Source organism: Mustela putorius, unplaced genomic scaffold (genome assembly GCF_011764305.1).
Source record: "Mustela putorius furo isolate JIRA1106 unplaced genomic scaffold, ASM1176430v1.1 tig00000589_pilon_pilon_pilon, whole genome shotgun sequence".
Lineage (NCBI taxonomy): Eukaryota > Metazoa > Chordata > Mammalia > Carnivora > Mustelidae > Mustela > Mustela putorius.
Window position 1 is genome coordinate 142,647 of NW_025421425.1, and position 27,176 is coordinate 169,822.

The 27,176-nt window shown below is 42.8% G+C and overlaps 1 protein-coding gene across 1 annotated transcript in view; it reads left to right on the plus strand.

Moving 5' to 3' along the window:
- Window positions 1–27,176, plus strand: part of ADCY2 (adenylate cyclase 2) — a 293,953-nt gene that overhangs the window by 95,657 nt on the left and 171,120 nt on the right. The gene's annotated exons all lie outside the window — the stretch shown is intronic.

Below are 27,176 nucleotides of genomic sequence, written 5' to 3' on the forward strand. Positions count from 1 at the left end.
GGCGGGACAGCATGCGACAGACGGACGACAGGCTTTGTGTTTCTTGGGTTCGGGTATCGTCCCCAGGAACTCGGCTCCCATCTCTGAAGGGGACGAGTAGCAGGAGCCTCTGTGAACAGCAGCCCCCCCCCCCCGGGGCATTCATCCTGGGTCCTGCCATACCAGTCCATATGGGCACACAGAAGATGCTTCGTACTGTTTGTTAGATTGTTCTGAGTTCGCCCATTCTATAAAATTGCTCCAAAATGTATCACAGTCGTGGCAGCAAAAAAGCATCCCTCAAAAGTCGATGGGGACTTTTATTTGTGTACAGACCGAAGTATCGTGATTGAGTTCCGTTTTGAAAACAGGGAGTTCAGTTCATTCGACAACGAGTGAGCGCCGGTCAGGAGTGAGTCCAGGCGCTGGAAAGATGGCTGTGAATATTGCATTCTCACTGGTATTATCGGCAAATCTCGTAGTTAATTTTTAGACGGCATTTTGTGGAGGTGCCTTGGGGGGATCTGTCAGTTGAGTGTCTGACTCTTGGTTTCGACCCAGTTCATGATCTCAGGGTCGTGAGATCGAGTCCCGCATCAAGCTCTGTGCTTAGCGCAGTCTGTGTAAGCCTCCCTCTCCCTGTGCCCCTCCCTCCCCTGCACTCTCTCTCTCTCTCTCCAATCAGTAAATCTTTAAAGAAGCAGCATTTTTGTGTTAGAGCATGTATAGCAAAGGTAGTTAGGGACGAATGTTTAGTTCTTTGGTTTCTATGCATATCAAACTCTGGATCCAACATTAAGAAGTATAGGCAGTTAACATGGGACCGTTGTCCAGTATGTTTTCATTCACCTGTATTCCAGTAGTATTTTAAATCTGGGTTCTAGAAAATTCCACAGGACTGTTTTCCCTGAAGAGTCCTGATGTTTTAGGATAGATGGTTTCCTTTTTCAAATAGCAGCGACTCTGTCAGGTGGGTCCTGACAGACATATTGAACTTCCTGTTCCATCACCTCCTGAATCTGCTTCAAAATCGCACCAAGGCTGAGGGAACTGACATTCCAAGTAGACAGATTATATAACCTAATATTTATAGTACCCGTTCTGACAAAAACGTAAGTCAGACTACTGACCTCGTCTGCACTACATACTTCTCTGAAGAGTCCTTGAGCAAGCAGAACTGGGTGCCAGCCTTTCATGGTGGCTTCCAAGTAGTCCGGTGGCCACACGGTGACCTTAATAGTTTGGGAATTAGAGCTGTGGCTTTCTGTGTGCCAGAGAATTTTGGGACCATCATGAGAGTGTTATAAGACATTATAAGGGCATTTACTAGTTTTTTACAAAGGAACCTTTTAAAAAATAAATGAAATAAAAGGGACACTGTGAAAGAAAAAGAAGACCTTGTAGTAAAGATGTTTAATAAAATATAATCTAATACCACAAATGTGCTTTGCTCTTGAAGTTGGGAGTCAGTGCCCAGGGTCTGGTGCCTAGAACGTGGTATTTTTCTTGTTAGGGTTTTGGGAAATGTGTTTCTAGAGTTAGAATGAATGCTTGTACTTTCTTCAGACTGACTTGTAGTTAAGTGGGAACAAAAACTTCTCTTCGTTAATAACATCAGTAAGACACGATCTGATAGATATAAGGAAATACATGAAAATTAGGCAGCGGCAATCTGTGTGTCCTTCACACAGAGGGTCAGCCTCTGAGACAGTGGGGCCTGGTATAGCCACAGACCAAATTATGGTCCAAGGGGTCCACACGTCACTTCCTGCCCAGCCACACACCATCTTGGCTCCACCTGTAGTCACAATGGCAACAACAGTGTCCTTCAGGTGATCCAAGGGGTCCACACGTCACTTCCTGCCCAGCCACACACCATGTTGGCTCCACCCGTCCTTCAGATGACAACCAGCAATGTCCTTCAGATGCTCCACTCAAGGACAGGGGTGTGTGCTGAGCAAAAGAATTTGCTTCAGCATCTGTTATGATAAAATAAGAGCCATCCATGTTAGTATTCTACATTGGCCATTGCCTCAGAGGAAGCTAACGTTCCCAGAGGCTGGGAAACCGCCATCTTGGGTCGTTCCTGAGCCTCTTTCACAGGGTCACTCAACCGACCTTCCTCCTTGAGAGGAAGGTCAATGTCAGGTGAGCCCAGCTGACCACCCCGCTGGGGGCTGTCATAGCTGATGTCTAGGAATTCTGAAACCTTTTCAACTCTGCACCACTCTTTCCTTTCCTTTCTTCAGATGTTGTGATATTTCCCCTAGATGCAAATGAGATGAATTTTTAGAGATAAAAACCATGTTTGAATAAAGTGACTCTTTGTGCTGTGAGATTTGGGGAGAGGAGGGAATGAAAAATGTTTGCAGAGTTTTTCTCAAGAGTTCTATTCTTCCCCTGAAAATGCTGTCATGTAGAAACACTAAAAACTATGATTTTTTTTTTTTTTTTAATATCAGGTGGGAGATGTAATGCGTTAGCATCAAGGCCACCATTGGGGCTAGAAGGTATCTTCTCGGGGAGTTTTGATTCTTGTGTTAAGTTTGAGTCCTGCCAGAAAACCCACAGCAGTTTCTTGAGCACTGTGTCAGCGTGATACAAGGCTCTTTATCAAAGCTGAGAAAACAAGCGTTTCTCCCCGGAGTATGTAATAGACTCTCCAGAATTGATGGGAGCTGGATTCAAAGCAAAACAAGAACTTTCCCTCCTAACCGCATGGGCAGTGGAAATAAATTTTGCCTCTGTAGTTGTAAAAACTGGATTTGCTTTTTTAATGGAAAGAAAACAAACCCTCTTGCATGTATACGTTGTCTTTCTTTTAAAGTAATATGATCAGAGCATTTTTACATCGTCTTCCTTCATCTGGAACCATGCTATAGATGGAGTATGACGGAATATGCATTCCCGGAGAAAGCACCAGTCAAGCAAGACACAGACAGCGCCCTGGTAAACCAGGGTGGAGGCACGGGGGTGGTTACTGAGTCAGTAGACTTCCTGGCTCTCCTTGAGGACTAATTGCTTTTCCTCTGTGCATACTTTGGTGGAAAATGTAACTGGTCCTTTTGTGTTCGTGGTTGGGTAGATAATGCACACGTGTTCATCCAAGCATGACAGCAGGTCACATGAGGGCATTGCTGATCACATGACATAAGTCATTGAGAATGCCAGGAAAAGTGTTGTTGAATGGTTTTTGACTTGGGCTGCTATATTTTGTCTGTTTTCATGAGAGAAAGAAGAAAAGAAGGAACTAATTTTTTTTTTGAGTCTTTCTAATGGACCAGGTAGTCTCTTTAGTACTTTACATATATTGTACGCACTTCCTGTTGCTGCTATAACAAATGACCACACGTGAAGTGGCTTAAAACAGAACAGTTTATTCTCATCATTAGAAGTTAGAAGTCCAAACTCAGTCTCATGAACTAAAGTCAAAGTATTGGCAGGGCTGGCTCCTTTCAGAGGCTTTGAGGGAGAATCCATTTCCTTGCCTCTTCAAGGTGCTGGAGCCTGCCCATCTTCCATTTCCAAATTTAGCAGCATAGCATCTTCTAGTCTCCCTCTCTTCTCCTCTCCATCTTTCTCAGTTGTACTTTCTTCCCTCTGTCTGCCTCTAGTTCTACTGCTTCCCTCCGTAAGTATAACCCAAGGTAATCTCCCCATCTCTAGGTCCTTAATTTAATCACATCTGCAATGTTCTTGTTTTGCCATGTAAGTTGACATAATCCCAGGTTCCAGGGACTAGGATGGGGTCCTCTTCTCCAAGCCATTATCTTTTTTTATTTCTGGATGAACCTGATGACCGAAGTCCTTTCTCCTACGTTATCCGGATAAAGGAACTGGCCAAATGTCCAAATTACCTACAGAAGACGACTCAGCTAATAAATGCGGCTTTTTCTGCTTCTCAAGTTGGTTCGTGGCAGCTTTGTTGGAGTGATCTCTGAGCATGGGTTAGCTGGAGATTTTCCCAGGTATAAAGGAGTTTTGTTTCATTAACTACGTTGTTTATCATTACTGGTGAAACAGGAAAGCATACGACAAGACCAGACATGATCTGATCATTAGGTGCCACACCATCATGATGAGCAGAGTGTCGTCTGTGGAGCGTTGGAAGTTCTGCGGGAGCTCACTCACACACGGAGTCACAGCATGGACTCTGTCCATGGCTTTATTGCCACGCTGTGGTGCAGGGGCCGAGAGGAGGGTGCACTATGGGGGCTGACCACCTGACCTGACATGGGTGTTGTTCTCTTTCCCTGTAACATTGATCCGATTTCTTAACTTCTGAGTTTCTCTGATGGAGCTTGTGCTTGATACCTTGCCCAGTTCAATAGACAGTTTCTGCCTCCCAAACAGCTTCCTGTTCAAACAGTGCTTGGTCGCCTGTGTGGCCACGATATACTGATGGCATCAGAGCTCGCATTCAACCACAGAAGTCTGTGGCCACCCTGGCCGGGCCATAGGGCTCGAGGGGGCTGGAGGGAGGGTTTTCCGTGACCAGGCCGTCCCAGGAGTTCCTGCCCCAGTGGGCTTCATTCTTCCTTGCTGCGAACAGATGGGACAGAGAAATGTTTTGCTTTGTCTGCCTAGCTGGTGGATAATTGTCCCCGACACTCTTTCTACTCGCATCATTTCCCCAAATTCAAGAGTTTCCTTTTCACCCACGGAACGGGCAGGGTGAGGCAATCCTGGCGGCTCATGTTGCTGGACTCATTGCGTCCTCCAGTTTCTGTCATCTCAGTGGGAGCTGGTTGGTGGGGTCCGAGCTGCGGCATCTCAACAGCGTTGCTTCTCCAGGAAAGCAAAGTGGGCTTCAAGAGGCCAACAAGAGTTCCAGCCGGTGAGACCTTCCCAGTGCAACTCCTGAAGAACTCAAGCAGGAAACGTTATAAATGTTACCCAAGACCTTTGGGTGGGGCAGTGCCTCCAGTCAGGGTAACGGAACATGGAAACGCACAACATCGTGCCCTACATGCAGTTGGGTTCCGATATGCGGGCTCTGCTCAGGGTCTTGCATCATCAAAGATTATTAACCACGCTTTCCTCCCAGCCAGCGGAATATGTTATTTTGTGAGCCCACTTTTTTTCTAGTTTATTAAATCATCACCTGGACAATCTTTATCTTCCCTGATGAAGTCATAGCTTACATTGTTCTTGGTCACCACCTTCTTCCATTGTATTAAGTGATAGATGACATCATTTCCTGTCTCATTGGAGAGGCTGCACTCATGTAAAGGTTGATCACCACCTCATCCTCAGCACACATTAGGGAGAGGGTGAAAGACACTTACCTTTTGCTTGAAAGTTGAAAAAAACAAAGAGTCATGGTTTCATGAAAGGGCTAGCTTCAAAGTGTTCGCCATTTGAGTCCATCAGATGGAAGTTCAAGAACGGTTGTCATGGTTTGCACCATGTTGTCTCATACTGATGACGTAAATTCTCAGGATGCTCGTGTGTGATGCCTCACTGAGAAATTCCAGGGCAAGGTATTTCCAAATACTGCATTTTACCATGACTCTTTGACCAGGTTCCTTCAAATGAGGAGTGAAAATCAATTCCAGAAAAAATATATTAATAAAGCCGAAGTATTTTTGGATAGGTCCTTCAGTTAAAATGCTTGAAATCAGTACATATTTCCAAAGATTGCAATGAGGGCCATCTTGTGAATGTGTAGTTTGGCTCCTTTATAGAGAAACCAACAATTACAGATCCAAGACCACAGAGGAAGGTTTCCCAAGACTCACTGTCGAATGCCATGCCTAACGCGGAGCAGAACCACAGGAGATTAGTAATAGCCCCTCACGAAAAGAGCACTAATGACTATCTGTACATCCTGTAACAAGTTAGACATTCTGCTCTGCAGGAAGAAAAATAAAATAGGGGTACAACAATTAGTCAAGCAGAAATTCTTCTAATGATTAAATATATGCAAATATCTATTTATATCATGACAGCAGAAAAGCTAAATGGTAAAATAATACTCTGCAGAAGTTTCCTTTATGTGAGAAACTTGAGCAAAATTCCCATCTAACATTTATGGTAAGCAATTCACCTGTCTTATTGGAGAAACACCTGGGAAACAGTTTTGTTGCTGTAGCTTAGCTTATCCTGAGCTAATCTATACTGATAACATATAAAGAAGCACAGAAAACAGAAGTTGCGCCCTAAGGAGAGCATCTGGTTTTGGTATTTTTGGCCTCTGGGAATTTTTAGTGTTTCATGGAGACCGCCTACTTTTTATACCCCATGATGCAATATTTTGATGCTGGCAAGATTGTATAATAGGCAAAGGATAATGTAGTCGAAAGATTCAAGAAAGCTCGACATCACTTGATATGAGAAAAATAACCCCAATAGAAAGGAATTCCAAAATCAGTCCTTCTGCTTGCATCATCCATTCTTCTGGTTTTTATCATATGTCGGAGAAAATGTACGTTTACTCCAAAATCAAAGGCAAAGTGTCAAGTCTTCGATGATATTTTTCTTCTTGCAGATGAAACCACAGATAGGCCACTGAACTGTTAATAGGGAGAATGAAGCACTTTATACTTACCAACATGGGGCTTTTCAAGTGTTAACGTTATTGAACCTGTTTAATAATTTATTACCATGAGCACAGTCATGGATAAAAATACTTCACGTGGCATTAGCATTGTACTTACTGAATTGAGGCACCCACTGAGGTTTATACTAAATTAAAAATTAGGACTTAACAAATTTTGGAATTTTGTTAATTGCATATATGTTTCCAAGAAGTGTTAATCTTTGGATTTTTTGTTTGTTTTAGGCTGTTGAGTGTCCTCAAAGGTTTAGGAAATTTTGTTCTAGGGCTTTTTGAGCCCTAGAACAAATATATTAGGGACCATTTATATGTCAGCTGCTGGATGTGAAAATTCCTTCCAGAGACCTCTGTTCTCCATAAAGGTGAAAATATGTACAATTATCCAATAATCTTGGGAATGAAACAGGAGGAACATTTGAGGTCAGGATGTGCACAGAAAGCAGTTAAGTTAAAATATGGCTTTTAGGGGCGCCTGGGTGGCTCAGTGGGTTAAGCCTCTGCCTTCGGCTCAGGTCATGATCCCAGGGTCCTGGGATCGAGCCCCGCATTGGGCTCTCGTCTCAGCAGGGAGCCTGCTTCCCTTCTTCTCTCTTTGCCTGCCTCTCTGCCTTCTTGTGATCTCTCTCTGTCAAATAAATAAATAAATAAAATCTTTAAAAAATATGGCTTTACATATATACTTCCCTTGAATACAGAATTATGGTGCCTGGAAGGCATAGATCTATCTGTCAGTGCTCCTACTTCACAGTTTTATCTTTGATTATGTGTTATGTGCCAAGGGATTAACTCCAGGGAATAGAATAATACCTAAAGCTTAAGGTTCCTGTTCTCTTTGGACTTAAACTGCAATGACAGGAGACAAACTATAACTTATTAAATGCATATGTTTGATTAGAAGATACAGTGAGTTCAGGGGACAAGGCATAATGGGGAAGGTGGAGTGGTGCATTGGAGAGGCCATCAGGGAAGGTCCTCTGGGAGGTGACACTAGAGCTGAAATAGGTATTACAGAAGGATGTAGCCCTTTGGTAACCTGATGAAAATTCTCTAACAAGGGGAAGCCCTGCAGAGGGTTAAGAACCAGATTGTCTCACTTGAGGAACATACAGGTCAGTGGACCATTGGGTCCAAGAAGAGAGTTGGACAGGCAGACTGGAGCCAGAGCACACACTGAGCCTTGCAAGGTATGCTAAGGACTTGGAATTTTGTTATACACTGAATGGGAAGTCACTGAAGGGTTTAAGTGAGGTCGGGAGATGGACTGGTAACATTCTTAAAGGATCTCTCTGAGTGCTGGAGGAGAATGGAGTGTGGGAGGAGGGAGCATTAGCAGAGGGATAAGCTTGGACAGCAATCCAGATTAGAGATAAGAGAAGCTTTTGGTCATAGTTGACAGATGCAGGACATATTTTGAAATTAAATGGGTAGGAATTGCTGTTGAGTTGGATGTTGGATGAGAGAAAGATAAAATAATCAAGAAAGATTCAGAAGCTTTGCATTTGAGCAACTGGGTAACAGTTGGTGTGTTACTTAGAAGATGACAAAGTCTTTGGGAACAATATTCATTGGAGGTAGGGGTGGGGTAGAATTCAAGAATGGAGTATTGAACAGTTAATTCTGAGATACCTATTATGTGTCCAAAGGGAGATGGCCAAGCTGTAGTTATAAGTAAGATCCTGATCTAAAAATGTCAATTTGGAGGTCATCAACATATAGTTGGTATTTAAAGGACTAAATGAGATCCTCTAGGGAAAGAATATGATCAGAAAATATGAAAATGGCCCAGGGCCATGACCCAAAATGCACCAATATTAGAGAAAAGGACAGAAGGAGTAGAGTCAGCCAAAGTCACTGAGAAAGATCATTTGTATAGGAGAAAAGCCAGAGAAGCCAAGAGAGAAAGTTTAGGGGGACAGTGGCCAACGTAGTCAAGTGCTGAAACAGTCACAGTGGAGGGAGCATCAAAGAGGGGACCACCAGTCTCGGCAACATGGCGGTCACCAGTGGCCTGGGCAGAGGGGTCGAAACGACTGAGCTCAGGTAAGGAGAAAATAGGAAGTGAGGAAAGGCACGCAGTGACTGTTAACATCTCTTTGGACATATCCAGCTATAAAAAGGAGCCAGAAATTTCCAAGCAAATTATTTGGTCAAGGTTTTCTTCACCCAAGGTGGAAACTGGTGTTGTATTACATGTCTTACTATAGCATCTCTACCAATATGCTATACACTAACTATTGTTTCTACTGTAATATATTACAGTTTCCCAAATGTGTCTTTCTTTTATTCTGAATCATTGATTCCCAGGAAGGAAAGGGCGGAAGGATTGATTGATTTTTCCAGAAAGGTAACTGTGTTCCTGGATTACAGTTATTAACTAATCCCAGCACTGGTCCATTGTGTATGTGAACTCATATCTGGTAATTTCTACAAGAATGGACTTAACTCAGATAAAAATAATGAAAAAGAGTTATTAAATAGGCAAATAAATAATAACATACGGAAACTGTGAAAGGGAACAAAAAGGCTGAGAAGACTGTAGGTAAAATAAAGAGAATGGGTTAAGACAAAAACTCAAGCCTTAAGGTGGGTTAACTGTTTTAGAAACACATTCAAGTAAAACCATAAGATTAAATGGTAGAAGAAAAAGAATTCATCCTCTTAGAAAGAAAAATGTGTATCAGTGAATGTGCCATCGCCCTATTCCCCGGAGGGTCACTGCCCAGGGCTGAATGTTTCAATGTTGGGTGGTTTTCCTACAGGTGTAATCCTCATTCTAAGAATGGGAAAAGCAAGGGTAGGCATTTCTCCCGAAGATGAAAGTCAATCAGCACCCCTGGAATAGTTAGGGATTGAAGGTTAGAAACAGGAGCCCCGGGAGGCAGGTCCGAGCACCTTCTTAGGTCAGAGCTCTGAAGGCTGCAGCAGGTGTGCTGAGAGTTCCTTCCTGCTGGTCACTGACTCCACATGTTGCGACTGACCAGAAAACAGGAGTCCAGGGAATGACTTTTTGGCCGCAAAATAGAATTTTCTTATTGTTTTCTTTCTTCTTTCTTTCTTTTTTCCCGAGTTCTGATTTAGGCACCTTTCTGGCTGTGTTTCGGCCCAATTCTCTAAGATCTCTAAGATATTAAGACTTTGGTTTTCTAAACAAGCCTTTTGGAATGAAAACCTGAGTATTTAATCCTTGACTGTGTAATCCTCGAGCCCCGTGTGCCCGTGGCTGCTTTGAATGAACCTGACACTCTCAGATGCATCTTCCCATTATGAGGCTCATTTATATCACGTCATCATGCATGTTAAATCTTCAAAAGATTAACCAAGGCAAACAACAAAAATTGGCCATTCACTATTCTCCCAGACCCATATTCCTCTCCCCAAAAGTTTCTAGTATGTTTTTGGCTAAAGTATTCTTATGAACTTGGGTAACATTAGCTTCATTGTTATGGAAGTGATCAACATAGCCTTCCAGAAGGGAGTGTACAGGTAGAATTTATGTGTGTGTGTGTGTGTGTGTGTGTGTGTATTATGAACAACCCAATTATTATGTCAAAGACAAGATACAAGCTTGGAATCACCCAGCCCGTTAGCTCGATCCAGATCTGCTGAAGAAGATGCATTTAAACTAGCTTTTGAGGGGCACCTGGGTGGCTCAGTGGGTTGAGCCGCTGCCTTCGGCTCAGGTCATGATCTCGGGGTCCTGGGATCGAGTCCTGAGTCGGGCTCTCTGCTGAGCAGAGAGCCTGCTTCCCTTCCTCTCTCTGCCTGCCTCTCTGCCTACTTGTGATCTTTGTCAAATTAAAAAAAATAAAATAAAATAAACTAGCTTTTGATGAAACACTTGGCTCATGGACATGTTGTGGGGATGATTTATGGGATAATGGATCTTTCTTTTAAAAAAGATTTTATTTATTTATTTATGAGAGAGAGAGTGCGCACAAGCAGGTGGAGGGGCAAAGAGAGAAGTGAACTCCTCACTGAGCAGTGAGCCAGGCACGGGGCTTGATCCTAGGATACTGGGACCATGACCTGAACCGAAGGCAGTCACTCAGCCATCTGAGCCACCCAGGCGCCCAAGGATTATGCATGTTTTAAACAGTGTTAGATTCTGAGATCGATGAGTACAGCACTTAACTGCTGTTTCAGACTTTTGCTGGTGAATTTTATTAACAAGTTGGGGGGAAATGTTTCAGGGGGATACTTAGGAATGAGTGTTCCCCAGAATGGGTCCATACACTGAAACAAACGTCAACCACAGATTCTATGCTTTAAAAAGGGCAGATGGATCAAGAAGCACTCAGAACTCGGGCCGTGAGGATGTGACACTGCCAGATGAGTGAGCTCCCTGAAAAGTTAGGAGTGGGATTTGGGATGCTCTATTGAAAAACAGGGAAATCCTTTCATTAAAAGGGCAGTGCACTTCATCAGCTGATAGAAATAAGCATGAAATGTGACAAATTCCACAGGAGAGAGAAGGGACAGATCTCTCAAAGTTTTTGATGAATAATGGGGGAAAAAAAAGTTAAAACTTGCCTTTTAATAAGTTTGCTTTTTATATGCTTTCATGAAAAATGTTCCCATCATTCCCCATGTAAATCAGCATTTATAGCTACTGTCTTCTGCCTTCAGTGATATCATAATTTTATTTCATTGGGAAATGAGCAACGTGGGCATGAAGACTAGAAAGGCCAAATCAAACATATTATGCAGAAAAAAGAGAGAGAGACCAAAATTATGGTATTTTGTGGATATTCTCTCTAGAGAATGATGACTTTAATCATTTCATCTCTTACTCTCTTTCTTCAGCAGTAAAATAGAGAAGGATGGGCTGGATTGTTTTCTCGGTCTCGTGAAACATAATGGCTAATCCAGTGCTCCAGCTGAGAAAGGATTTGGAAAACTTGCTTTTCTGATGCTTCAGAGAAAGTTCTGTGTTTGCTTCCTGTTCAGCCTTTCTACCCAGAAGCTCCCATTGAACAGAAGGAATGAGGAATTTGAAAATCGGCGCCACCGTCCATGTTTCCAGTGTCACTTACACCCTGCAAAGCAGGACCTAGGTCTGATGTTCCCCACTCCCCCCGCTTCCAGGGAAATGCTCAGGCTTCTGGAAGATGGGTGCCCGGGTGGGGGTTCAGCCTTCTGAATTCCACATGGCCTAAAAAGTGAGGGCCCAGGAAGTAGCTGACAGTTCGTATCAGAGCAGAAGCTTAGCTGAGGCTCATTTGATGTAGAGCAGGCCTCCCTGAGAGATCTTTCAGAGTGATAATAAAAGCAAAGCCAGCATGTTCATCTTCAAAGTCCTGAGGGGGAAAAAAAAAAGCCTCCAAGTCGTAAATGCCAGGAGGTACTTATTCAGCCAACAGAGAGGAAATGTTGACAACAGAAAGCATCAAAGGCCATCCCAGTGAGGGTCTAGTTTGTAAGAGTTTGGGGAAGGAAGATGGAGCTCTCTTTGGTTACCTGGTGACCGATGAACAGGTTCCTAATCACATCCTTTACTTTCTTTCTAGTTATATCTTTACCCCCTCTGCTCTTAAGTCATGAGTTAGAGACGTTTCTTTCTATGAGGAATTGATAAGACATTTGAGTTACGAGCCTGAATTTTTGTTTATTCAATGAAAACTCCAGAGATCCATATGGACTCATCTCTGTGCTGCTAACATTTTAGTATGAGAAATGAGGAGAGAAACCCTAGAAGCTTCTAGAGTGGAGGAAAGAAATAACAACTTCTAGGTTAAGTGTGATGGGACGAGGGTCCGATTTTCATTTCTCATAAACAACATCAGATGTTAAAAACGCAGTAGCGCAAAGTCTTAAAAATACTTAAGAAAAGCATTTTTCACTTTGATTTGTACAAAAGCAAATCACCAGGTCAAATGAGATTGAAGTAAAGACTTGCGGGCGTGCGTGCACTCAGGAAGTGCAACCCCACACGTGTGCTGTGACATGGCAATTTTAGGATTTTTTTCCAGTAAGACACAAAAAAATGAATGCAAACAAAAGAGATAAAAAGGTAGGGAATAAGAAGAACTTCCTGAGCCAAGAAACTGCTAAAGCTTAAACGATAAGACTAAATAATTGTAGTTGCCTAATGTAAGAATAGAACTGTTAATTAAAAACAGCAAGAAGAACAAAACTCGAATATTTTAAAAATCAGCTGATTTCAGCTTGGGAGTGTTTTTATTAATGGATAACGTGATCTGGAATGATTACTTCAAGACAGCAACCTATGGAGGAAAGAGGGCATCGCTTCTCTAAGGACAAGCCGTCCTGAATCGCACAGCTCAGTAGACCGAGTCCTTCATACTTTCCTCCACCCATGTAGGATAAAACCTCAGTTTAAGGACCCGATAGGGGGATCCTGACTGGCTCAGTCGGTTAAGTGTCTCATTTCCACTCAGGTCATGATCCCGGGGTCCCGGGTGGAGCCCCAGAGGGCTCTGTGCTCGAAGGGGAGTCTGCTTCTTCCTCTCCCTCTGCCCTTCCCCTCCCTGCTTATTCTCTCTCTCTCTCTCTCTCTCAAATAAGTAAATAAAACCAAAATCTAAAAAAAAAAAAAAGAAAAGAAAGAAAAAAGAAAGACCAGATAAATAGTGCGTATTACATTTAAGCTGTGAAAGTCAGTACTCTGTGGCACGTTACACATCTCAGCATTATTGAGATTTGCACTTACCTAATATCTGTAATCTCAGAGAACAAAGTTCTTTATAAAAGTCATAAATAGCACATCCCATACAACTGTGTCCTACTATCGTGTCACTCACAGAAATGCATATGGCAGGGGCACCTAGGGGGCTCAGCGGGTGAAGCATCCGCCTTCGGCTCAGGTCATGGGTCCTGGGATCGAGCCCCTCATCCGGCTCCCTGCTCCACAGCCTGCTCCCTCTCCCTCTGCCTGCAGCTCCCCCTGCTTGTGATCTCTCTCTCTGTCTCTGTGCACCAAATAAATGAATAAATCTTTAAAAAACAACAAGAAAAAAAACAGCAGTTACTGAGGCAGTAGCAACAGCTGACGCAGACGGGCGATCTCATGTAGCTTCCTGAAGGCAAGACTCAAAAACAAGTTTGCTTTGGGGGTTCCTTACTCTTGGGAGCATCTGCCTTCCCCTGAAGTGTCCCGGGGTCTGTCTCCTGATGCTCTCAGGCTTTAGCCCTGGAAACAGTAGCCGTAGGAAAGTCTGGTGCACTCAGGAAAGGTTGGCTTCTCCTAACCCGAATCCCCTCACTGGGCAGACCTTCCTGTCCTTTGCGGTGAGTGAATGCGCCTTTTAACTTCCAGTATAACCAGTTCTGCCTGATTATGTGACCAACCCTGGACAAGTATTTTTTGTTTTAATTGATTGGCTGGTGGGTGGATTGATTGGTTTTCAAACTTCTCAGTTCGTTGGTTTCCCGGTCTATAAAATGTGAGTAGTGGTAGCATCTGTCCCGTTGGGTTGTTCTGGGGACAGAGCGTATATGTCAAAGATTTGGAGCGCCGTCTGCAAGCAAGCATGCCGCGCATGGGGGCTCTTAGCCACGAGGCGGAAATTGCATGAGCCATGAACCTCATGGGCTGCGGGTCTCTTGTTGCTGTGAACTGGTGGTTTGCACCAAGATTCTTCTATTGTATGAATACTCGGAAATGCTCTAAATGTTATAAAAAGTAGCCCCATTGTGAACTTTTGGAAATGAGCAGTGCTATTAAAGACACCTTTTAACACTTAAGAAAATAACAAGCAGGAAAGTAGAGAGGGGTGGACAGTGAGGGCTGTTACCAGCCCAGAGTGTTGCTGGACAACCGACCTCCTTTCTTTCCCACCAATATTTGTAAAATTTTGGAAAATTTAAAGATCTACAAAGAATCATCTCTCCTGATTGCTGCAGGTCAGTCTGTACTTGACTTTCGATGTTTCCAGATGTTTCTTTTTCTCTCCGCATCAAAATATTTGAGACTTTTCAATTTTTTTGAGGGAGGCTTGGATGGCCATGTATTTCCCCCTTAGGACCACCTTTGCTGTATCCGATAGGTTTTGGACCGAAGTGTCTTCATTCTCATTGGTTTCCATGAATGGTTTTAGTTCTTCTTTGATCTCCTGGGGGATCCAAGCATTCTTAAGCAAGGTGGTCTTTAGCTTCCTTGACAGCAAGGTGTTTGAGTTCCTTCTGAACTTTTCCTTGTGATTGAGCTCCAGTTTCAAAGCATTGTGATCTGAGAATATGCAGGGAATAATCTCAGTCTTTTGGTATTGGTTGAGTTCTGATTTGTGACCCGGTATGTGGTCTATTCTGGAGAAGGTTCCGTGTGCACTTGAGAAGAACGAGTATTCTGTTGTTTTAGGGTGGAATGTTCTGTATATATCTATGAGGTCCATCTGGTCCAGTGTGTCATTCAATGCTCTTGTTTCTTTATTGATTTTCTGCTTCGATGATCTGTCTATTTCTGAGAGAGGCGTGTTAAGATCTCCAACGATTAGTGTATTCATATCAATATGACTCTTTATCTTGATTAACAGTTTTCTTATGTAATTGGCTGCTCCCATATTGGGAGCATAGATATTTACAATTGTTAGATCATCTTGGTGGATAGTCCCTTTAAGGATTATGTAGTGTCCTTCTGTATCTCTGACTACAGTCTCTAGTTTGAAGTCTAATTTGTCTGATATGAGAATGGCTACCCCGGCCTTCTTTTGAGGCCCACTGGCATGAAAGATGCTTCTCCATCCCTTCACTGTCAGTCTGCGTGTATCTTTAGGCTCAAAATGGGTCTCTTGTAGACAACATATGGATGGGTCCTGTCGTTTTATCCAGTCTGCAACCCTGTGCCGTTTTATGGGTGCATTTAGGCCATTCACATTGAGGGTGATTATTGATAGATACGTTTTTATTGACATCGAGTTACCTTTGAAGTCTTTCTTTCTGTAGATTGTCTCTATATTTCTGTTCAATGCTATTCTTAGGATTTTTCCTCTTTTATAGACCCCCCTTAATATTTCCTGCAGTGTCGGCTTGGTGGTTGCATAGTCTTTTAAGCCTTGCCAGTCTTGGAAACTCTTTATCTCTCCATCCATTCTGAATGTCAGTCTTGCTGGATAAAGTATTCTTAGTTGCATGTTCTCCTCACTCAGTGCCCTGAATATATCTTGCCAGCCTCTTCTGGCTTGCCAGGTCTCTGTGGACAGGTCTGACGTGATTCTGATGGGCTTCCCTCTGTAAGTAAAGAGCCTCTTTGCCCTGGCGGCTTTCAAGAGATTATACCTACAATTATAATTCCTCAATTTGACTATCAGGTGTCGTGATATTTTTTTGGAATGTAGAATCTTGGGTGGAGACCATTCAGCCTCTAGTCCATGAATGCTGGTTCCATTCGCGAGATTGGGAAAATTTTCATGAAGGACTTGTTCCACTATATCTTCTAGACTTCTTTCTTTTTCCTCCCCTTCAGGGATTCCAATAATTCTGACGTTGGAACGCTTCATGGCATCATTTATTTCGTTGATTCTGTTTTCGTGGTTTCTAAGCTGTTTGTTCCAGGCTTCCTCCTGATCCTTTCTCTCTATCTGTTTGTCTTCCAGATCACTAATTCTAACTTCTGTCTCAGTTACCCTAGCTTTGAGAGAGTTTAGATTAGATTGGAACTCATTGAAAGCATTGTGAACCTCCTCCCTGGTAGCTTTAAGCTCCGCCCTAACATTGTGAACATCCTGTCTGGTCGCTTTCAGTTTGGCCCTAATCAATTCCGTTTGGTCATCCATGGCTTTCTCCAACCTAGCTATTGCCTGGATAATTGTTAGCCTGAATTCTCTTTCCAACATATTGTCTATGTTGATAGCCGTTAGCTCTGTTGCATAAGGTCCATCCTCTGTATTTTTCTTCTGTTGGGCATTCCTCCTCCTAGTCATTTTGGTGGGAGATGACTGAACAGATGTAGCTGGATGTATCAACTGTGGTGCAGTCAAGGTGCACCCTAGAACACTTCTGAGCAATCAGGATTCCCCACCCAAACGAGAGACAAAAGAAAAGAAAAAAAGAGAGAGAGAGAGAAAGGAAAGAAAGGGAAGATGAAAAAGAAGGTTCAGCCCAGAGGGGCCCCAAGGTAAGATTTATGAAGTAGACAAACAAAAAGAGATAAAAAGACTGATACAAGTATATGACAAGAAAATTGAAAAATCCAGAATACACCAGCTGTCTCTACACCTTAAAGAACTGGAGAATCAACAACAAATCAAACCAACTCCACACATAAGAAGGGAAATCATCAAGATTAGAGCTGAGATCAATGAGGTAGAAACCAGAGATACAGTAGAACATATCAATGAAACTAGAAGCTGGTTTTTTGAAAGAATCAATAAGATCGATAAACCATTGGCCACACTAATCCAAAAGAAAAGAGAGAAAGCCCAAATTAATAAAATTATGAATGAAAAGGGAGAGATCACAACTAACACCAAGGAAGTAGAAACAATCACTAGAAGTTATTATCAACAGTTATATGCCAATAAGCTTAGCAACCTAGATGAAATGGATGCATTCCTGGAAAAACATAAACTACCAAAATTGAACCAGGAAGAAATCGGCAACCTGAATAGACCGATATCTAATAACAAGATTGAAGCAGTGATCAAAAACCTCCCAAAAAACTAGAGCCCAGGACCTGACGGATTCCCTGGGGAATTCTACCAAACCTTCAAAGAAGAAATAACACCTATACTCCTGAAGCTGTTTCAAAAAATTGAAGCAGAAGGAAAACTTCCAGACTCTTTCTATGAAGCCAGCATTACCCTGATCCCCAAACCAGGCAAAGACCCTACCAAAAAGGAGAACTTAGACCAATATCACTGATGAATATGGATGCTGAGATTTTCAACAAGATCCTAGCCAACAGTATCCAACAGCACATTAAAAAGATTATCCACCATGACCAGGTGGGATTCATCCCTGGGCTACAAGGATCGTTCAACATTCACAAATCAATCAATGTGATACAACAAATTAATATGAGAAGAGAGAAGAACCACATGGTCCTCTCAATTGATGCAGAAAAAGCATTTGACAAAATCCAGCATCCGTTCCTGATTAAAACGCTTCAAAGTATAGGGATAGAGGGAACATCCCTGAACCTCATCAAATCTATCTATGAAAGACCCACAGCAAATATCATCCTCAATGGGAAAAAGCTTGCAGCCTTCCCGTTGAGATCAGGAACAAGACAAGGATGCCCACTTTCACCACTCTTGTTCAACATAGTATTAGAAGTCCTAACAACAGCAGTCAGACAACAAAGAGAAATAAAAGGTATCCAAATTGGTAATGAAGAAGTCAAACTCTCTCTCTTCGCAGATGACATGATTCTTTATATGGAAAACCCAAAAGACTCCACCCCCAAACTACTAGAACTCATACAGCAATTCAGCAACGTGGCAGGATACAAAGCCAATGTGCAGAAATCAGTGGCTTTCTTATACACTAACAATGAAAATACAGAAAGGGAAATTAGAGAATCGATTCCGTTTACTATAGCACCAAGAACCATAAGATACCTGGGAATAAACTTAACAAAAGAGGTGAAGGATCTGTACTCGAGGAACTACAGAACACTCATGGAAAGAAATTGAAGAAGACACAACAAGATGGAAGACCATTCCATGCTCTTGGATCGGAAGAATAAACATTGTTAAAATGTCTATACTGCCTAGAGCAATATATACTTTTAATGCCATTCCGATCAAAATTCCACCGGTATTCTTCAAAGAGCTGGAGCAAATAATCCAAAAATTTGTATGGAATCAGAAGAGACCCCGAATCACTAAGGAAATGTTGAAAAACAAAAATAAAACTGGGGGCATCACATTACCTGATTTCAAGCTTTATTACAAAGCTGTGATCACCAAGACAGCATGGTACTGGCATAAAAACAGACACATAGACCAGTGGAACAGAGTAGAGAGCCCATATATGGACCCTCAACTCTATGGTCAATTAATCTTTGACAAAACAGGAAAAAATATACAGTGTAAAAAAGTCTCTTCAATAAATGGTGCTGGGAAAACTGGACAGCACAATATACAGTGGAAAAAAGACAGTCTCTTCAATAAATGGTGCTGGGAAAACTGGACAGCTATATGTAGAATGAAACTTGACCATTCTCTTACACCGTACACACAGATCAACTCAAAATGGATAAAAGACCTCAATGTGAGACAGGAATCCATCAGAATCCTAGAGGAGAACATAGGCAGTAATCTCTTCCATATCTCCACCAGCAACTTCTTTCAAGATATGTCTCCAAAGGCAAAGGAAACAAAAGCCAAAATAAACTTTTGGGACTTCATCAAAATCAAAAGCTTCTGCACAGCAAAGGAAACAGTCAAAAAAACAAAGAGGCAACCCACGAAATGGGAGAAGATATTTGCAAATGACAGTACAGACAAAAGGTTGATATCCAGGATCTATAATGAACACCTCAAACTCAACACGCATGAAACAGGCAAACATATCAAAAAATGGGAAGAAGATATGACCAGATACTTCTCCCATCAAGACATACAAATGGCTATCAGACACATGAAAAAATGTTCATCATCATTAGCCCTCAGGGAGATTCAAATTAAAACCACATTGAGATATCACCTTACACCAGTTAGAATGGCCAAAATTAACAAAACAGGAAACAACATGTGTTGGAGAGGATGTGGAGAAAGGGGAATCCTCTTCCACTGTTGGTGGGAATGGAAGTTGGTGCAGCCTCTTTGGAGAACAGTGTGGAGATTCCTCAAGAAATTAAAAATAGAACTTCCCTATGACCCTGCCATTGCACTCCTGGGTATTTCCCCCAAAGATACAGATGTCGTGAAAAGAAGGGCCATCTGTACCCCAGTGTTTATAGCAGCAATGGCCACGGTCGCCAAACTACGGAAAGAACCAAGATGCCCTTCAACGGACGAATGGAAAAGGAAGATGTGGTCCATATACACTATAGAGTATGATGCCTCCATCAGAAAGGACAAATACCCAACTTTTGTAGCAACATGGACGGGACTGGAAGAGATTATGCTGAGTGAAATAAGTCAAGCAGAGAGAGTCAACTATCATATGGTTTCACTTATTTGTGGAGTATAACAAATATCATGGAGGACAAGGGGTGTTAGAGAGGAGAAGGGAGTTGGGGTAAATTGGAAGGGGAGGTGAATCATGAGAGACTATGGACTCTGAAAAATAATCTGAGGGGTTTGAAGGGGCAGGGGGTGGGAGGTTGGGGTACCAGGTGGTGGGCATTATAGAGGGCATGGATTGCATGGAGCACTGGGTGTGGTGAAAAAATAATGAATACTGTTTTTCTGAAAATAAATATATTGAAAAAATTTTAAAAAAAATATTTGAGACTTGACATTCTAAGCAAAGGGACTGGTAATCAGACTCTGCCTTCCTTCTTCTTCTCTTAAGGAGCCCTGGGGAAGACACAATGCTGAGAGCGGTATCAGTGCTCTGGGCTGCGTCTTCCTCATGAGTAAAATGAGGGTTCTGGTCCTCGATAGATTTCCTGCCAGCCTAATGGTCCATGACTTTACATTTTTCCAGGACTGTTTTCAGTCTCTCAGAAACCTTCAACGGACGGTGACTGGTCTCCCTTCCTTCTCCCTGCCTTCCTCCCTCCCCCTCTTCCTTCCTTTCTTTTTTTCCCTTTCTTTCTTCCTTTTCTTTCTTTTCTTTCCCTTCCTTCCTACTTCCCTCCCCTTCCCTTTCTTTCCTTTCCCTTAAATGCTGGCTAAGATTTTGAGGTGTTCCCATGCAGTTTCACTCCTTATCAGTTTCACTCCTTATCTGGTTTCTATCCTGTGTTCGTTTCTCATGGCACATCCCTCCTACTCTGCCTAATTATTTTCATGAATTGTAAATATTCATGCATACCCATTACAAGAAACTCTTCAGAGCAAAGCAGTACATGAAAACTTGTTTTTGTGTGTACAAGGAAGAATACTATGGTCACTTAGCACAGAAATATATCCTGCCAGAAATATGATTGGTTGGTGGCCCAGGAGCATCAGTATTCCTCATTCTAATGGTTTCGATTAATGACCACTCACAAAGGCCTGTCTCCTGGCAATAGAAAAAGGCAGTGTCTCCTAATAACTTAAGAAAATCTTTGTCAAGGGCACCTGGGTGGCTCAGTGGGTTAAGCCACTGCCTTTGGCTCAGGTCATGATCTCAGGGTCCTGGGATCGAGTCCCGCATTGGGCTCTCTGCTCAGCAGGGAGCCTGCTTCCTCCTCTCTCTCTCTCTGCCTGCCTCTCTGCCTACTTGTGATCTCTCTCTGTCAAATAAATAAATAAAATCTTTATAAAAAAAAAAAAAAAAGAAAATCTTTGTCAAGTAAAATGTGGAAGGACAGAAAAACAGACTTACTGTGAGACCTGAAATATATAGCAATAAATAAAATAAACTAGTCTTAAGTCATAAAATGCAGAAAAATGTAATCATAGATAAATAAAACCATTTGTGTCACCTAACAGAACTTTGATGTGCAAAGAAGGTATTATCTTAAATTTGTGAAGCGAACCATTGCTGCCATTATAAGCAAAAAGATTTCCTGTTGGTTTCTGGAAAAGAGTGGAATTGGATAAAAGTCTTTTGCTCATAGCTATGGCTTAAGCAAAATATGATGTCTCAGAAAATATGCTACTAGAACTTACTGGGCATAAAACTTGTCTAATAAATTTGAGTGATACATTATAAATTACCTCTCTGGCTAAGAAAACACTTTTGTCCTTATGTCCTCGGTGTCATTCCAGTGGGATCCACTTAATATTTAAGAGATAACTTCTTTTTTTTTTTAAGATTTATTTATTTATTTATTTGGCAGAGAGAAATCACAAGTAGATGGAGAGGCAGGCAGAGAGAGAGAGAGAGAGATGGAAGCAGGCTCCCTGCCGAGCAGAGAGCCCGATGCGGGACTCGATCCCAGGACCCCGAGATCACGACCCGAGCCGAAGGCAGCGGCTTAACCCACTGAGCCACCCAGGCGCCCAAGAGATAACTTCTGACTGAAGGAATTTCTTTGGCTTCTGGTTGGACATTACGATAACTTTGAAATATGAAAATCAGAAATGACATTATTTTCCTGTTTTGCCCTCATCTGGACAACAACTGAGTACAAAGTTTCCTGAGCTACAAATATTGTCTTGATATGGAATGAAACATTCAATACAAAAATTATTTCCTTTGTTTACCTTCTGATGTCATAGAGGACTCAGCATGGGATTTTGAGTTCTCCCGGACACTGTATTTCTTGCTGCTACCTGGTCAGTGAGGAGCACGTGCAGCTAGTGTCCCGGGCTTACTCAAGCATGGGAAATGTACCACATTCTGGATCTGAAGATCTAAATGTAGCCTGTACTAAGCTACATACTGTTACCCACATTTATAGACAGAAGAATGGAACCGTACTCGTTTTATTTCTGGGGAGCAATAGGAAATGAAATGTAGCACACGGTGTGTCCGTGTGAGGAGCGCTCTGCAGGAAGCCTTGCCTGTCTACACCTCTCAACACTTGGGTTTACAAGGGCTTTTGTCTCCAGCCTGTTCCCCGTCATTCACCCCCCAGGAATCTCACCCTTGCTTGTGGCTTTAAAACCCTCCGTACACCGAATACTGTACAGCTCTGATCTCTCCTCTGAAACCCAGACTCAGAGTCCAACTAACAAACCCACGTTTTCATTGGAATGTGTACTGAGCATCTCAAATGTAACATGACCCAAATGGGACCTCTGATTTCCCCCAAACTGACTTTTTTCCTGTTTCTCTCTCAGTAAATGACATACATTTCACCCAGTTGCTCAAGCTCAGAATCACAAGAGGAGTTGTGCTGGGCTCTTCCTTTTCTTTGCTCCTCACATTCGTTGGTACCACCAGCAAATGGTACTGGCTCTGGCTCCAAGGACACCCCACCTTCCCTTACCACTGGCACCACCATCCTTTTCTGCGGACATCAGTGTTACCTGAGTGACCCTTGATAACACATGCCCTGTCCTCCCACAGTCTGTTCCCCACACAGCGTCCACATTAAGCCTTAAAACAGTTGTTTGTCAGTTGGTGTTACTCTTTGTCTTAACCCCGGGGAATAGAATCTAAAGCTGTCACCCTGGTTGATGTGGCCCCAAAGGATCTGGCACTGACTGACTTTCCAGTTTTATATCCTACCACTTTTCCCCCTCACAGTAACAACATGGGGCCTTATAGCTCTCTTCAGTTTGGGTACATTTTGCAACATGGCTTTGACACTGATTCCTTTGCTCCCAGCCTTCTTTACTCCAGCGCCAGCCCCTAGCGATAACCTGTGACTCTGCTGTCTGACACGGCAGGTCAAGGATCTTCATCCCCCGGCTGTGCACCAGTTTCACAGCCCTTGCAACAATCCATCTCTCCTCCTTTCTCCTTTCTTTTTTCTTTTTCTTTTTCTTTCTTTCTTTTTTTTGCTTTTTGTCATAACAGAAATCATCAAACATCTTCTGTAAAGGATTAAATGGTAAATATTTTAGGCTCTGTGGGCCAAGTGGCAAAATCAAGCCACTGTTCTTATCAGAAGGCATATTGTTACCCATCCCCCCCCACACACACAGAGTCACTTACGCTTTACATTTAAAAATGTAAAAACCCTTCTTAACTTATGGGTCATCCCAAAATGGGTGGGAGATAGGATGTGGCCCAGGAACCATAGATTGATGACCTCTGGTCATTATCACTCAATAGAAAAAAGCATCGATATAGGAGGGAATTTGAAAATTTGGCTTATCCCAATGTCCCCAGCACTTAGAAGAAATAAAAGATTCAAAACAGCTACAATAAAAAATGCTTGAAAAATTAAAGGAAACCATGCTAAAACAAGTACAGGAAGATGTGATGGCCATGTCTCATCCAATAATAATATCATTGGATCAATAGAAATGACAAAAACAGCTGGTGGAAATTCTGGAATTAAAAGTACAGTAACTGAAATTAAGTAGCCAGTAAAGTGGATGAACAGTAGATTGGGGCTGTCAGAAGAAAGAACCGGTAAACCTGACCACAGATACCAATGGGCAACGTGCAAACTGTCGAACAGAGAGAAAGAGGATAGAGAAGGATGAACTCGGCTTCAGGGGAAAGTAGGACACCAGTAAGTGCTCCACCATAAGTCTGTTGGGAGTCCAGAAGATAGGGCAGAGAGAAAGAGCAGGAAAAACTTCAAAGAAACAATGAAGACCATTTCCCAAATTCAGGGAATCCAAGAATATAAAAAAAATCCAAGTATGATAAATGCTGGAAGATCCACCCCCAGACACATTGCAGTAAAAATGCTGAAAGCCAATAACAAAGAGAGAATCTTAGAGGCAGAAAGAGAAAAATGTCTCATCACTTATAGAGGAATCCTAATAAGGTTAACAGCTGACTTTACGTATGAAACAATGGAGGCCAAAGGGCAGTGGGATTGTATGTTCAAAGTACTGAGAGAAAAAAACAACTTTCAACTAAGAAACTCATTTTAAGATAGAAATTAAAAACTCTATAAATGTATACATATTCTTTTCAGAGTTTCTTTAAAAGACATCATATTGTGTGTGTTAATAATTACACCAAGGTATTACAGAGGGTGTGACTTACAGAGATGGAATATGTATAGCACACCATGATAGTAGTAATTATGTGCATTGATTATCATACACAGCAGTAATAGCCCACAAAAGGACTACTAATGAATACAAGTTTAGAATGCTATCCTAAATTTCATGTGGAGTTGCAAGTGACACAGAACAGCCAAAACAATTCTGAAAAAGAAAAATTCAAGGACTCATTCTTCCTGATTTCAAAACTTCCTACACAAATAGAGTAATCAAGAAAATGTGTTGCTGGTCTAAGGGTAGAAATATAGATCAATTTAATAGAATTGAAACCCACATTTATAATCAATTAGCTTTTAATGCAGATGCCAAGATAATTCAGTGAGTAAGGAATACTGTCTTCAGTAAATTGTTCTGTGACAATGAAAATCCACATGCAAAAGAATATAACTGGATGCTACCTCACGCCACATAAAAAATTAACTCAGACTGGTTCAGCGATTTAAATGTCAGTGCTGAAACTCTAGACATCTTACAAGAGAATGTATCCATAAATTCATATGAGACAGGATTAAGGTGGGTTTCTTAGGTATGATATTGAAAGAAGAACAATAGAAAGAAAGAGGTAAATCAGACGTCACCAAAACTGAAATCTTTTGTGCTTCAAAAGACAGCATCGAGAAACTGGGAATGACAGCTCATAGAGTGAGAGAAAATATTTTCAAACTGTATCTCTGAGAAAGGACTGGTATCTAGAATATATAAAGAACTCTTATAATGCAGTAATAAAAAACAAAGAAGTCCAGCTAAAAAGAGCCAAAGGATCTCCATACACATTTCTCCAGAGATGATATACAGATGGCCAGTGTATGCATTAAAAAGATGCTCGTCATTAGCAGTCTGGGAAACGCAAATCAGAACCACAATGAGATATCACTGTACAGTCACTGGAATGATTATAATCATAAACACAGAATATATGCGTCGTTGAAAATGTGAATAAGTTGAAACCTCATACACCGGTGAGGGGATCGTAAAGTGAGGACACTGCTCTGGAAAACAATCTGGCAATTCCTCAAAAGATTAAACTTAGAGTTACCATATGAACCAGCAGTTCCGTTTTTAGGTAGCTACCCAAAAGAAATGAAAACATATGTCCACACACAAAATTGTCCATAAATGTCCATGGCAGCATTATGCATTATTCATAATAGCTAAAAAGCGGTAACCACCCAAATTTCTAAACTCACTCTCCTAGGAACCTGCTCTCTGCTTTTTTCATCTCACTGGCAGTGACACACTGGCTGGTGTCAGAGAAGTCCAGCCTCGCCCGACTCCACGTAGGCGCTGGTCTTGATCTGTGTGCATGCCTTGTGCTTGACTGACAGCAGTCAGAAAGTACCAGTGGTCATCATCATCCCCATCCTCAGAACACCTCCCTCAGAAGCCACTGCTCTGTCGCCTCGCTCGCTGGGGTGGCTGGAGGCCAGGCAGTTGCCTTGTTTCATCTCTACTTAAGTAAAGCAGAGAGCGCTGCTTCTGTGGCTGGGTCTCTGCTCTTCCCCTGGAGTGACTCACGCAGGATAAGATGGAAACTCTCCCCCACCCCGCCATCTGCATGCATGTGCGTACGCACACACGTGTGCACACACTCCTCCCCGCCCACCCTTCACTTTTCTGTCCCTGAGGGTGCCAGCTCAGTGATCGTTATATACAGTTTCTAGAATAACGGCCACCACAGCTGAGGCACTGTATTAATCATGCCCTTTGCTTTCTGTATTTGCTGATGTTATGACGTCTGGGGGCTTGTTGTTCTCAGAGACACTGCCCCCTGTAAGGTGGCCAGTTCCTAGACACAGTAGAGCACTTGCCACCTGTCCCAGGCCCACACCCTGACCCCATCCCCTGTTGGTGGCTCCTTCCCGAGGCCATTGTCCACCTGCCTTAATCCCAGGGGGCTGGGTACCAGACAACGAGGGACAGCCCCAGGGCTTGCTGTCATTATACAGATGGGCCAGTCCTGAGTCTGCCTGGCCTGTCCTGCCTTGCCTTTCCCATCAAAACCCCAGGAAAGACACTTGTCCGTGTTCTGTCCCTCATTCCCTCTGCTTCTTATTGACCTGGTGCTTCCGGCATGGCCTCACAAGCCATCCATGGCTCTTCTTTCTCTGGTAGAGGACAGAAACTTAGTCCTACTTGACCTTCTGTGTCTCTGTGTCTTACCACATCTGAGTTTTTAAGTCCCTCATTTTATTTTATTTTTTAAGACTTTATTTATTTGTCAGAGAGAGAGAGCGCGCGTGCACTGGCAGGCAGAGGCAGAGGGAGAAGCAGGCTCCCTGCCGAGCAAGGAGCCCGATGTGGGACTCGATCCCAGGACCCTGAGATCATGACCTGAGCCGAAGGCAGCTGCTTAACCAACTGAGCCACCCAGGCGTCCCAAGTCCCTCATTTTAAACGTTAAAACAAGCCTGCAGGAAATGACAGCTATTTGCTATCATAAGCATTCATTGTGGCCTTTGGGCATTGGCACCGAGTGAGAAACGATGATGTGGCGTGATCACCTCAGCGTCCGGGACCATAAGGCCGGAAAGCACGTTCTGCAGCGCTAACCACAGAACAGTGGAAAATAGAGCAAATGTACCCCCAGAAACATGAAACCCAAAGATCCGCCTCAGTTATGAGCATCCCCGACCTCCCTCTCCAGGCTCCTCTGCCCTATATTTTCCAGCATTGCTGCTGTTGCCCTGAACAGGCAATCTCCAGTGATGACTGGGGAGTGTGAGAAGAGTTCTTTCCTAAAGGAATTCAGTTCTCTAGAGCCTTATGGAATAGGGGCCAATCTAAAAAGAAAGTCAAGTCAGACAAAGAGTCATTTCCCACATCCTAATAAAACAGAGTTGCAGGAGGTTCCAAAAACTCCTTCCTGGGCACCGAAATCGGCGTTCCGTGCTTGTGGGACAGTAGCCCGGGGAGTCTTGTTTGCACCAAGAGAAACTGACGCGATGAACCGCGGACGACGACAAGGCCAGTCCTCGGCCGCGCGGCGACGAGAAGGCCGGCCGGGG